The sequence below is a fragment of the Pezoporus occidentalis genome, unplaced genomic scaffold (genome assembly GCF_034315485.1).
Source record: "Pezoporus occidentalis ecotype Australia unplaced genomic scaffold, CSIRO_AGI_Poc_V1 ctg63, whole genome shotgun sequence".
NCBI lineage: Eukaryota > Metazoa > Chordata > Aves > Psittaciformes > Psittacidae > Pezoporus > Pezoporus occidentalis.
Window position 1 is genome coordinate 6,233,486 of NW_026915977.1, and position 14,850 is coordinate 6,248,335.

General features: G+C 42.8%; 1 protein-coding gene across 1 annotated transcript in view; it reads right to left on the reverse strand.

The window, feature by feature from the left end:
- The window catches only part of CAPN6 (calpain 6), a 48,586-nt gene that overhangs the window by 21,767 nt on the left and 11,969 nt on the right, over positions 1–14,850 (reverse strand). The window lies entirely within an intron of this gene.

The following is a 14,850-nucleotide window of genomic DNA, read 5'->3' on the forward strand; positions in this document are numbered from 1 at the left end:
TTTCCTGGCTCCGTCTCTATTCACATGCAGATTCTCACCAAAGCACAGTCATCTCTTCCTGTGATGTCTCCCTGTTCCTCACTAGCTTGCCCCTTGCTGTGTCTTTATAGCCTGCAGATCAAGGCAGTGGAAGGAGCACCTCTAAGTATCACTGAACATGGGAAAGCCACAGGGGTACATTTTGCAGCAGTTCTGTGTTCATTACCAAGAAATCCTTGGTAGACAGTGTTCTGCTGAACATCTGTGGCCTCACAGTCGCAGAGAGAGCTTCCCAAGCAACCCTTCAGAAAACAGGTAATCTGCCTGCCCCAGTATTGGTATGGAAGCTACTGGTTTCAACCCAGTGATTGCTCATGACTCTTGTGTGAATCATTGTCTTCCCTGACTGGTTTGAGAGGATGGGGGAACAGAGAGCAGTAAGAAATTCTGCTCTTTCACAGTATAACTCTAAATTCCAACACCGTGGAAAGGAAATTATCTTATATCCAGGCATTAGAAATGCAGAATAAGTAACACCCTCTCCCCTCAAAATGGCAGGAGACTGCAAATTCACTGCAGTCTTTCCAGTTGGTTATCAGTAGCAGAGTAAGGAGCTGTGCTCCTTACCTCACGGATCCTCACTGCCCTTTGATAATTATAGATGATAATCCCAAAACACCAAGACTGCAATCCAAGGCTGGCCACACACCAGGCATGTCAAAACTTCTCAGCCTTCCCTTTGATGGGACTGTGACAAATCAGTGCCAGCTGAACTTAAGTCTCAGAGAAAAGCAGCACCTCAGTGAGAGAAAAGCCTGTTTTCCTGGGCTACCTTAGCAGATGGCAGCTTGAAGTCAGCTCATGGTGTATAAATGCATGGTGCTGCTGCTGTTTGCTGTAAGAAAATGGTATTTTTGGCTTGAGGCATTTCTCATTAAATAACAATTGGTAGAAATTTTAAATGCCTCTTGGGAAACAAGTAACTGATCATTACATGACACTGTTCTTCTGCCAGCGTTTCTTACACCTCTTCACTGAGAGACATTTCAGAGCCTATTAACGGACTTTAACAGAATTCTGAATAACAAAATGGTGCCTATGAGGAAAACTGACCATGTACCCGATACCCATCTGCATCATGGACAGATTCATTTCATCTGCCTGGATGCTCTGATACAGAACAGCAGCAGAAGCTCCAGGCTAGGCACTTCAGCTGATGTAAGTCAACTCGGTTGCCTGTTGCAGGGTTGACATCAGTTAATTGCTTGGCCTTCATGGTGGTAAGCACACATTCCAAACCCAGCTCGGATAGACTCAAGTTTCAGATCCCATTTCCATGCATCTCTGGCAGCAACATTTTCAGTTTGTTTTTCCTTTCAAAATGGTATTTTCTTAGCATAATAAACATGGGATAAAAGGAGCCTTCAGAATTAAAATTGTCCAAACTTCTCTGTCACTACAGGAAGCCAAAACTTTCAAAAGACATTAAGCACTACCGTGTATTACAAATATCTGCTCTTATTTGGGTTGCTTTGCTAAAAAAAAAACACATTAAACTGGTATTTTTTAATTGAAGCATGTCTTGCATCTCACACAGTCCTCAGAGAAAAAACAGAGAGCAACACGTGTCAGCTGCCAAAGCTTATGGATGAGATTAACATTTGCTGATCACTGGGGTCCAAAGCAAACACGGAACAGCAGAGCTTAGGAACAGCACCTCCCTGATTCCACCACAGCCACTAAATTCTTCAGGATCCTGCTTGATAAACCCTTTCTTATTAAGCTGCCTAGAAGCCCTGGACTGCTGAGACTAAACACCTGAGTAAGAAAATGACATTAACTCTTTTTCTCTTGTCATTAATTACAGCCACTATAACAGCTTCTGTGACGGCTGTCACTGTGTGGCCCAGATGAGATGCACACCACCACTCAGGTACAAGCTCTGGCTGATTTCAGTTGTCTGCTCTCTCGGGCTTTCTGCTTTTGACCATTTATGCAGAATAGTAAATTCTAAGGAAAACTTTTGAGATGGCATCAGCTAAACTGCAATCCCCCCACTACAGCTGGAAATGTGCTATTTAAATACAGTTTTCTGCAGTCCTTGGGAGGATCTTGAAGCACTTCTGGTTGTCCCAAGCATGTAAAAAACCCCCAACCAAACCCCCCCCCCCCCAACTTTTCCAATAATGTTCCCAGCAGTGATAATTTGGACAGCTGAAGGACCAAGCCATCAGTGGAATTACAAGAAGAGACTGACATGAGATGTGGCCCAAGAGCTTCAGGAGATGTGATGCCTTCTCTCCCTTGCAACCTAAGCACCCAAGCACTTGGACACTGAAGTGCTTCCTTGGCAAATATAGTGGTTTAGCCCTTATCCCTTTGCTCAGGATCAGCCTGCATCATCTGTGCTATAAAAAAAAGAAATAGCTTCACACTTCCAAGAAAAAGTTTAAAGGAGGTTACTGAGTTACGATACATCATTAATGTATAATAGCCACACTATTTCTGATACGCCACCACTAATAAAAGCATTTGTCTTATTATTTATGCCCACAGGGAGCATTCCAGCATCCAAGAGAGAGCTCTCCCCAGTTCCCCCTTTCTGCAAGTGCATAATGAAATAAACACCATCTGCAGAACTATAATTAGGCTATATAGTCTGAAAGTGAGGTAAGAGGATGCAGGGGCTCAGAGTTCTGCTGAAAACCTTGATGCTCTTCTTTTCATACCAGACTGCCATTTGCATGACAGAAGTCTATTTGTGTCGCCTCCTATCCTTGCTACTCTGCATAGGCTTTAAAGATGTGACATTCAGTGTTACTCAACGACGATGCTGTGAGAAATAAAGTGGCTCACAAACCCCTTTTTCTGATTTAAATCGGTTTCTCTTCATAATGGAGTAAATGAACTGGTTAATGCTAGGTTGGGAGAACACTGAGCAGTCTGGAGATGAGAAGCTCAGTTAATGTGGGATCACAGAAAACAACAGTGGGAGAGACCTTGACAGGCAGTCAGTCCTAACAGTTGCCCAGTGTCCAAACTGGTTATCCCAAACCTACTTGTGACTGAAGCTTCTTTAACCTCCATTTAACACAGTGCATGGGGGAAAGTTCACATGCTTCCTCCACTGATCAGCATTGATGGGCTGCTCTACAAACCCAAGACTTCTGTGAATGGAGAGAACAGTTACTTTTCCTTTCTACAGCTACCTTTCTACAGGCTTTTTATAATCTAAAAGCCTGTAACAATTCTCTCTCTTCTAGTCTTAGTAACTGGTTCTTCGTATTTTGTATCACTGGTGAAGTGCGGTGCCCAAATCCAGACACTATGCTCCAAATGAGGCTTCAGCAGTGCTGAGCAGAGCTCAAAGCTCTAATATAGTGAAGCTGGGGTCCCGTTTTCCTGTCTTTTTTCACTTGAACTTCACACATATAACTTGCATTCAGACTGTGACCCAGCCTTTGATCCTGTTCTACAGACTTGCTGCCCAGTCATTCTTTCTCCCTAACTGTGCCATGAAGTCACTTAATACCAAAGCACTGAACTTGGTTGCATTGATGAAGTGATGCTGAATTCCATCCTATTTATTCCACACTATTTTCTCAAGACATCAAGATAAGTTTGAATTCTCCACCCTGCAAACTGGCTTGCAACCGTATCTCAGTCCTTCAGAATTCCCATACATGCTTTTTTAGCCCCTCATCCAAGTAGTAATGAAAATACTGAAGAACAGAAGACTAAGGGAGATTTCTGTAGGGCTCCATCGATACAATGCCAGCCTGAGAGTGCTCCAAGTCATTTATTTCACCAGCTCTGCATCCCTGTTACAGAAGTTTGAATGAATGATTTTTCATGCTGTGGAGAGACATACCAGATATTGCCACTCTTATGAAAGTCAAACTATATCAGATCTACTGCTCCTCTCTAAGTCACAAGATCCATCCCATCACATGCTGGAAGGAAATCAAGCTGGTAAATCAAGCTGGTATGTATTGGTGACACAATCCGTTTTTATAATGCAATCTACGCCATTAGACTAACAGTCATCTGCTCAGGTCTGACAAACTGCAGTCAGGAATTTCACTGGGATACAAAATGTTTGGACTGAAGTACAGAGATGAAAGATGGCAACTTGGCTTTTGCTACAACATCTCTTTCTTAGGAAGTTTCAAAACAATGTGAACCATGGCAGACAACAAACACCCATTTCACTGGAGCTACGGAATGGTTTGTATGTTCTCTTGGCATAAATATTATCAATTTCCATGAACTAAAAGTTATGCTCTATTGGTTATAACAGGGAGAAAGACATCCAAAGGGTTAATTAATTACCTGTGTATCTTCACAGATAGAAACTGAAGCTGCACTGTGAAACGCTGAGACATTTCTGATGACTGAGAAAAGGTTTAATGGTTAGTGCGTGTCAGCTGGCTCAGGCAGAAAAACAGAGATTCAGGGAAAGGGAAGAAACAAAGCAATAATGATGTCTGCAACCGAGATTTTCATAGGATTCAGTAGCATTTAGAGCTTACTTTCTTCAGCACCCTTTAAAGAACCCAGCCCTAACATAAAAAATAATCTACCTTTGCTTGCACACAAAACCTAGAGACAAGCACTGTCCTTGACTTGTTCAGACTGATCAACTTAAGCCCAGTACATCATCCCCTTGATTTTTAAAGCAGTTTGAATTATGTGAGAGCTGAGAATTCTTTCCATTTTCTTCTCCCATCCTCATGTCAACTCCTGTAGAGGGTGAGGTCAGTGCAGGGAAGGGGAAAGGCAATTCTTCCTGAATATGGATGCAAAAATTCAGCTTTGGCTACAGCTGCCTATGAACCAACCTCCCCAGTGGAAAGCAGCAAGCACAGCACTTACTGAGGTTGTGTAGCTGAAGAAGTAGAAGAGATTGTCTATCCTATAATAAATCCCAGCTGTGCTGGCATGTTTATAGAAGCCCTCTCCAGATCAGGCTCTTTGCCAAGGCAACTGCAGTTAGCCCTAAGAAGAAAAATAACTGAGTCCAACTGCCTTTTGCAACCTTGTTATGCCTGACAAAAACTGCCTATGGAGTGAAAAAAGAGACGTTTTACATTACAATCCTGCCCTGTGGTATAGCTCTAACTCCTCAGAGGGCAGGTCCCAAGGAAACCTCCACCAACTGGAGTCAGGTTTGACCCTGTCTGAAGCAGCCCTTTCTGAGACCAGGATTGGCTTGATCTTGTAATGTCACATAGATGAACAAAAGGAAGACTTTGCCCTCAGGTTTCTGTCTGTACACCTCAGGATCAGGATGTGTAATTCCTCTGTAAAGTTCATGCCCACTATCTAGCAACATCCCTTCCCAAGAGGAAGATAATGCCCAATACTGCTTAAAAAAGAAACCCAACTGTACAGATGGAAGGGAAGGGTATGCCAGTTTGCTCTAGCCTTGGGTAAAAACCCCCTCAGTTATTTGGGGATTGAGAAACGCTTCTTCCCCCTCCTCCCTCTCCAATAGGCCCTGTTACAAAACCAAATGCATCACAGACATTTTTGTAGTGCTCTTTTTTCCCCCTTTTTCAGTTTGGGGCTGGTGGTGACTAATACTCAGTGAAGGCCATGGGTGGCAGCCTTGCCCTGCCTATGGGACACGTATATTTGGGGAGAATCTGAATTAACGTTTTGGAAGAAAAGAACCCCAAACATTGGGCAATGTGGTGTGTATCTTGGCTGCGTCTAGATTCCACCTGACCCTTGGAGCGCTGGAGCTGCTCCCATCCAGAATGCTGACAGTTGCTGGAAAGGGTACAAATGATGTGCATGGGGCTGACCTTTTCCTGAACCTCAATAACAAAGTGTTTACTCAAGCTCTTAAAGTTCTCTGCCACTTCACCCCAGAAATCACTCAAGAATACAATGGAAAGCTTCCTGTTCTCCCAGGACCCTCTTAGAAGTATTATCAGACATCTCTTACACTCTCGTAGCTTGTGATGCTTTAGATCAACATCCTATAGAACTGCAGTACATTCATAACACTTTGTTTTCAGAGAAAAGCTGCCTTGTTTAAGAACATTTTTTTTCTCACTCCACTTTCAAACAACAGCCTTTGCCTCCTTCCTTTTCTCTGGTACCTGCTCCCTCCTCTAAATTCAGTACTACAATTTGTGTTACTTTTCTTCATGAGCAGCAATCAGAGATGCTATTCTTAGGACTGGATTCACCCCGGGAAACAGTCATGCTCTCTCAGTTAGGTGTCCAACCTCCCCTGGAACCACAACACAGGTTCTTCCAAGAGGCAATTTACAGACGTCACCAGCCACCTCTCACGGTCTGGTAACACTGGAGAGAGGCCTCTCTCTCTGCTGATCACACAAACCAAGGTAATAGTTCAGAACAGGCTTTTAACCAGCTGCTGCACAAAATGTTATTCTTCGTGTCTTTGATCAAATAAACCCAGTAATACATATCACAAAAGCAGGCACAGCGAGTTAGAGGAACTGCATCCAAAGCAGCGCAGGTTAAAACCTAGAATATACCTATTTTAGAGGTTATTTTATCTGAAATAGTATTAATTGGTGATATGAAGTTAAAATCTCTCAAACACTACTGCTGGCTTAGCAAACACAGACACTGAGCAGCCTGAGATCACTTTGGCTGGTTGATGTTGCAACCTTCTCTGGAATATCTTATCTCCTCCATGTCTCACTCGTTAGCAATTCCAACCTCTTCATTTTCTGCTATTCCAAAGCTGTGCAACAAAATTTTGGGAGGAAAAAAAATTAATCAAAGCATCATTTTAATTGGCTAAAATAGTGTATTTCAATTTCTTCCCATCAGAAAAGGCACCAGTTTTGGGCCATAAACCAAAGGTTTCTTGTAAAATGCTTCTAAAAGAATTTGCTGTGATTTCGAGATGGTGAAGCTCCATAAAAACAGGTAGATACAGTAGATATATTACCTGAAGGTGGACAATATTCAACACTTACTACCATAAACACAGACATCAAAAGAGCTTTTGTTGGATGAGCTGCCCACCAGCAGTGATAAGGACATTAGCAATTTGTTTAAAAGTCATAAACGAGTTCAGAACCATTCTTAGAGATTAGAATGTGTATGGCTACAAGAGGATACACAGCATATGGGGAAGGGCCCCCAGACAAGTCAGACTCATTGCATGTGAGCTCTGCAGTTAGCCTGTACATGTGCCATAACTCTTAATTTGGGAGTGCTACTTAGCAACTTGTAACTGCTCCACATAGGCTGCCAGCAGCCAGGGACCTCAGAACAGTTGGGCTTTTTTCTCCAATGGAAAGAAACTGAGGGCATTTTCAAGAAAACCCAAGTGTACACTTCATTTGAGAAAGAGGTGATACAAACCAGCCTATTTCTGCAAAGAACAACCTACCAAAGCAGTGCAAACATCTCTGCATTAAATGCATGTAACAGAGGGATGCCCAAGTTCAAAGACAATCAGTTTAGAGCGACATCAGTTCCAGGCACACACTAATGTGGCTGAGGTCAGACACAGGCTGTAAATCCACTCACGGTTCAATAGATTAAAAGGCCACCCACTGTTTAGCTATAGTTTAGGTTTTTTACTGCTTCCTCAAAACATGTTTTTCAGTCAAGTTCTTGAGCTAGATTCCCAAGATGGGGAAAAAAAAACAGTAAGAAAAGGAGGGTGGAAAACGTCACACACAGTTTTCCACAACACTGAAATATTCAGCACTGGACCAGGGTGCAATAAACAATTCCCAGGTCTGTATCTGGCTGTGGAGGCAGCTATTTGCTTTGCCTGATAATGAGCATCAGTTTGGCTCAGTGGCCATGACCTTTCTAGGCTTGTCCAGTCTGACCTTAAGCTGTGTCTCAAGGGGCTGAAAACTGACGCAGACTGAATTCCTTATCATTGCCTTTTATGAGGTGTTTACAGCCTTTTATGAGCTGTTTACAAAAAAGTACTAGGTATATTTCAGCAGAGTCACCCTTTGGGGCTTTTTTGGGGTATTTTTTTGTATTATATTGGGCATTGTGTGGCAAAAATGAACACAGGTCATCTAAGAAACACCGTCTGGAATGAAAATTCAAATTAAGCTGATTTGTTTTGCTTGAAAGGAGGTATTTCCTCCTTGTCCAAAGGCAATACACAAACTTAAGAGGTTAAAAAGCTTAAATCTAAACCATCAATCTAAGCATTAAAGAGCATAAACCTCTCTAGCAACAAGTTTCTCCTTTTCCCATCCCTTTTCCAGCAGGATTTGGTTTCAGCCTAGATTCCAGTATCTACTAATTATGGCATTTATCTCAGACACAGAGATATGCCCAATACCTTGAGAGAACCATAGCATTTCACACCATCAGAAGTTCATCAGATCCTTCTACAAGCTCTAGAAAAAAGCCTTCCCCATCAGCCTACTCCTTGACCTTCTGGTATAGCCCACGCCTTCCATTCACCGTCCAGACTGGGTGTGAGCTGCGGGCAGGACAGTGACACCAACATCTAGTGCTGCCTAGGTGCCAGCAGGCGTCAGGTCAGCCAAGTTATGCAGTGAGGATGAACACCAGCATCCATCAGAGTGGTCAGAAAGGTCACCAGTGTTGCAAATTGCCCCCAAAGGCAGCAATACAGAAAATATTGCTGAGGAACAAAACAGACTGACCAGTGCAGAGAGAGAACCCAAAACATACCTGGTTGACAGTCTGAACAACCAACCACCTTCCCATTTCGAGGAATCTCACTGCTTGCCTAAGAGTTCAGATTCTGAGCTACTAAAAATGTTGCATTAGAAATGACACAGCAGCATTTGTTTTACATCTGAATGCTAGAAGCATTTTTATGATCAGCCACATCAGGGGATCGTCTCTCATAAATTCACAACTACTACTAGAAATATATTTACATATCTTAAAAATAAACAGCAGCTTCTAAAACATCTCTTAAGACCTCATCTTGGAAAGATGGCCATCTAGCAATAAAGTTATCATGAGATAAGTTGCTTCAGTTTTGAATGATGAAACTGAAACACTCACAACAGTCATTTCCAAAGTGAGGCACTTCAGCAAAGGTGCGGTTCTCCTACCTGCCAGGCAGTCAAGCACATCCTGTGCCATCCATGTAGGCTAGCTCTGATTTTGCCTAGGATAGATTGTTACAGGACTGAAATAACACATTTTTGGATAAGCCCTTTTCCTTCTATTAGGTTAAAAAAAACAGGAAGCTTTTGAAATGTAAGGAACCATATTAGGTGCTGAAGGGTAAGCATGTGACTAATATGCCATCTCCGCAGCCAATGATGCCAAATGATGGCCAGTACTGCCACTGTATCCATGAATTCACTTTAGTTCATGCTTCAACCAAGTATCCTCTTTTCTAGTGCTGCCTCTTATCATTATGTTCTCACATTTGCTTTTCTTACCCACATTCTGTTATCAACTCATTTCAAAAGGAATCAGTAAGAATTCTGGTGTTCAAAATTTTTGCCTGTTCAAAGCACCATAAAATTTCCTTTAAAGATGGAGATTTTCTATGAACATTTAGGAATTGCTGTAAGGACTTGAGGACTTGAAGCCTCTCACCATCTGAGATGACTGAAACCTCTCAAGGTCTTCTGTTGTGAGAAACAGTCTGCTTGTCTCCTAGCAAGACAAGTTTGAGAGGTGCTGGTAACTCAAACATGAACTTGATTAGACATCAAATTCCAGCTAGTCTTAGAGCACAGTGCTCCACCTCTAAGTGCTGAAGAACCACTCCAGTTCCAGCACTGCTCCCCTTCTGTGGGGTTTAATTTCTTTATGATGTACCAGGAAAACCATCCCAGCCAGCTGGAACTCTAAACCCCATCAGGGACACTGAAATCATTCCGGCTCACTTCTATCTCTGGTAACCTCTCCACTAGTGCTCAACACACAGACCACTTCCAAGAGAAAATCATGAGTCACCTTTTAACTCCACCCTCACACCATCCATCACATTAATTACTTGATTCAATCAGGGTCTAACAGGCAAAGTAAAGTTAGTGGAAAACCTAAGGAAATCTATCTTAACTCTCCAAAGGCAGGGACAAGGGCCTGTTTCTAATAATGCTGGGGTTTGCCAATGTTGCTTTTTTCCTGTTTTACTGTTTAAGTATTCACAGTGCAGCCATTATGGTCATTAGAGGGGGTTTTAATTCTTTGCAGATTTCAGAATGTCTGCAGAAGTAGCTTCACATGGTGTCCTTGTCTCTTCCAAGCACACCATCCCCCTTAGAACCTATGCTGTTCACTCTATTTAAATGTTAAAATGCAACCCAGATTCTCAGCCGTAAATCATCATCATTCCAGCTATGCCAAGGGGGTGATGTTGCTTTATGCAAGGGGAGGTACAAGGCCCCTCAAGCCCCTCAATCCACCCATATCCATAGATAGATACTGCTATACACCAGAGATTCATCATGCCTTTAGGAATAGAGAAAGCCCATTAAGACCAGGGATGAGAAATGCAATCTTTGTATTACATTTGAAATGTTTGGATTAAATTTGAGTTTTTCCTCTTATAGTCCTGACATTAGCTGTTTTACCAGTTAGATCCCATGCCCAAATGTGAAAACAGCTTCTAGACATCACTTCTGAGAACTTCCATTGTGAGCAGAGTCAGTGAGTGAAAGAGGAGGAGGTACCACATTCACATCTCCATTCAGGGAGGAAAATTAGATGTCAAAGTCTTACATGATGCTTACCTGAAGGCAGGAGAAAACAGACAACAGTGGTCATGCACAAGAACTACAGCAAGATGAGCTCTGCACAAACTCTTTGCAACTCTACATGGCTATCCTGGTGACCAAGGGAGAGCAAAGCCCTGCACGCATGTTCCTCATCAGTCCCACAAGTGCTTGTACCTGTAGTAAAGCTGAAGCAGCAGTAAAGCTCTCAAGTTGCAGCCTAAAGTCCAGCCCATGGCTGGATCATTGCTAAACGAGATTTAGTTTTTTCCTCACCATCACAGGACTGAATGTTTATAAAGTCAACCCCCTATTTTGATTATTTATTGACAGTATCAGACCAGAAAGTGCTGTCTCTATGCAAAAATCAGACCTCAATGTGCTCTATACAGCATAGAGGCTCTTTATTAGACAGGACAAGTCCTGAAGGCTTTTTTAATTAATGAGGCCAGTTCTGTCCTTTTCCAGATCCCATTTTCCACCTAAAAAGTTGCAGCCAACAAAATAAGCATCTGCATAAAGCTGAATGTTTCATTATTCCTGGTGAAACAGACAGACATGGGAGTTAGAGAGTGCATTTTTGAGTATCCACCTAGAGCAGGCTGCCCAGGACAGTGTCCCGGTCACTTATGAGTATCTCCGAGAAGAGAGATGCCGTTTCCTGATGCACATGAGTAGGTGGAGATGGTTTCCTGACCTGCAACACTGGCCAAAGTTCAGTGCATAAAACCCAGAAGAGCACATTTGTATTTTCCTGATAAAGAACCTTTTAGTTCCTACAAACTTGAAAAGATGCAAATGGGGAACATTTTAACATTTATGATTAGGTTAGAAACAACACCACATAAACCTTTTGTCTTGCCTTTAGCAGCTGTAAGTGAGCTTTAAAAGCTTCCAGGAAAACGTACATCTTCATTTAATTTTTACATAAAATATTGAAGGACACATTTAAATCACAGGGAAAGAGCATGAAATGAAACAAATTATTTTGCAAGTCCAAGACATAATGGCTCAGAACATCTCAAATTCCAGGACTTTACTCATCCCAAATACCCTTTTAAATATGGAAATACAATGAGAAAAGCATAAACATACAAAGCATTTTTGGGATGTGGAGGCTTCCCAGCCTCGGGTAAGGCTGTTGACAGAACAGCACCTTAATTGCCTTTGCAACTGGCATGTTTGGGCTATAATTTTTCCTTCAGACAAACCAGACATTTAATTCTTTAGGAAGACTGAATCAATGAACTTACAATTACAGTAAAAAGACTTAAGCTAGCTGAGGATGTAATCCTTGGGCTTTTCGTTTTACAGCCTGATATTTTACCATTTCATTCCTGCCATCATCACATCGCCTCAGGACAAACAGAAGCCTCTGAGAAACCAATTTTCATCTAATGACGACTGAACCAACTAAATAAAACCCTGGCATTCTAAGCTTTAAAGAAACATTCAGAAGCTTGGAATTGTGCTGTTTATGTTCTAGAAAAGACACTGAGGTTGTTTTGTACTTTTTTCTTTAGAGGAAAAACGCAGCAATATAAGAAAGTCTCCATCCAATCTGAGGGAGGAAAATATAAACTGGATAAACTGCCAAGAGAGAAGATAACAAAATACTGGCATCTGGAGAGCTGTCTGCTTGGCAAGCATGCATGTCATTTACAAATGTTTGCTCCTAATTATATCCCTGGAAGACTTGGGTGGGTAATACTGTTGAGATAGATGCCGCTTTCAAAACTATCTCTCCATCATATTGAAATGCAACACTCAAAGGGTGAGTGTATCCGAGGATGTTGCCACACAAAAGGGGTCCCTATGCCTCACACTGCCCTGGTACCTGTGAGATCAGCGGGAGGAAGGATGGAGCTGTGTATTGGGACATCGCTGAACTCCCAGCCCCTCAGCAAGCTTTTTGAGGAGGGAGGGCAGGGATGCTGGCCAGGAGGCACTGTGGTTTTTCCTTCCTGACATGACACAGCCAACACTGAAGAGCAAATGAGGAACAAAGAATTTTCTGAAGTAACACCAGAAACGGGATTGAGCCATCAAGTTCATGTCATGCAGGGTCCACCCAGTCACCAGACTGGAGAGGTTAGACATGGGGTATTTGCTGACGGCTAAAGGTTTTATAGATCTCTTCTTCTGGGTAAGCTCCATCTTAACAAGATTTTCCAGGCAAAACAAACAAACAAAAAAAATAAATTATGGAATTAATAAGGGTGAGCAACAGCTCCATTCTGGGAACAGTCTGGCAATTCCAGGAGAAACATGTCTCAGCTTCCCCAGATGAAAACATCGAGTACAAAACATTCTGGGAGCAATGGTTCATCCAGTCAGAAACCAAGATGAAAACACACCAAAGAATGTCTTCATGATGCCATACTCAGCCAGTTAGGGGAAAGGCAAGATGGCACCCTCGACCACAGCAAAAATCCCAAAGCTTTGAAAGGGACCAGGGTTTTACCCCCAAAACCATATTGTTAATACGGAGGTGCACCACCTTGTATCACTGATGGGAATGAGAGTGAATTCAACTAAATTCATAAATTCCTGTTGAGAAAAGGATGCTTTCTAAAATAACATCTTAGGAGAATAAAGCAGTATCTGTTCCAGTCCCAAGAGCAATTCTTAAACACCCATCTCGAAGAAGTGGGGACCTCTCCTCCCAAGTCCTGCAGCACCAGGCTCTCCCGTGCTTTCATTTTTCAAATTGCTTAACACCCTGAAGCACAATCAAAGTCTCCTGAGGCCTAAACCTGCCACCAGTAGGGTGTCACTAATTTGCTACAGAAAGGTGAGGAAAAGGACAAAGCCTCGAAGAAGTCAGAGTTCCTGTTTCTGACAGATGGTCTCAAGCAGAACTGGAGTCCATCTGAATGAAATACCATGACACCTTTGGGGCTTCTTATTTAGAGCATGGCTGAGCCACAGCACACCGACTTCCCCAGTGCACCTCAGCCTTGATTTGAACTGCAGGTTCTGGTCTAGGAAAATGGGACACGGACGAGGGGCACACAGCTGTACACAACCTTCTGAGGCTTGAATCCTGGCCACTGCCAGCAATAACAGCTGGGATGGATTAAGGGAGTTAAGAGATCCCTACTTGTTAGTTTGGCTATGTGAGAGGAGTCCTCGGGGCACCACACTCAGCTCTGCTCACTTCCACACTACAGGAACAAAACAACTGGGAAAGAAGGCATTTAACAAGACATCTGCAACAGCCCTTTACGTTTCATGGTTGTTCTGTCCAGTAACTTCTCCATGTCTGTCCTGGTTTGGGCTGGGAAAGAGTTAATTTTCTTCCTAGTACCTGGTACAATGCTGTGTTTTGGATTTAGTATGAGAACAGCATTGATAACCAATGCTCTAGTTGTTGTTCAGTAGTGCTACTGCAAGTCAAGGACTTTTCAGTTTCCCATGTGCCTTTCCTCACTGGCAGAGCAAGAAGTCGGGAAGAAGTAGATAGGACTTTTGACCCCAGCTATCCAAAGGGATATTCCATACCACAGAATGTCGTGCTCAGTACAGAAACTGGTGGGAGTTGACTTAAGCCACTAACGGCTGCTCAGGTCAGCAGATGGCGAGCAACTGTTTTGTGCATCACTTGGTTCTTTTTTCCTTGGGTTTTATTCATCGTTCTTGTGCTCCTTTTCATTACCATTATTATATTTTACTTTGTTCCCATTATTAAACTGTTCTTATCTCAACCTACATGTTTTACCTTCTTCTAAGTCTCCTCCCTACCCCAGCGGGGGAGCAGAGTGAGCAGCCGTGTGGTACTTCACTGCTGGCTGGGGTTAAACCACAACAGTGCTTCTTGGACCCATCTTCTAGAAGAGCTGACAGCTGTACTGTCATCTGGAATATTACTGTTTTCCCATCACTACTCTTAGGACATACAAATACTGACTCACTCCAATGAGAAAAGAAAGCTAACACCACTCAAATCTTATAGCACAGATTCTTTGTCACTGTCTGCCTTTAAAATGCCACAGATCTGCCTTGATGTGACAACGCAAATCCAGAGCACTCCTTCGTCCTCCTTGCCACTGCACCATTCTGCTTCCCAAGTCCCTGTCACATGTCCATGTATGTACATCCATGTATGTCCCATCCTGCTTGCTCTGGGTGGGGACCTGGGAGCGTGAAGCACTTGCAGTTATTAACAGTCATTGGGACCAGACACAAACTG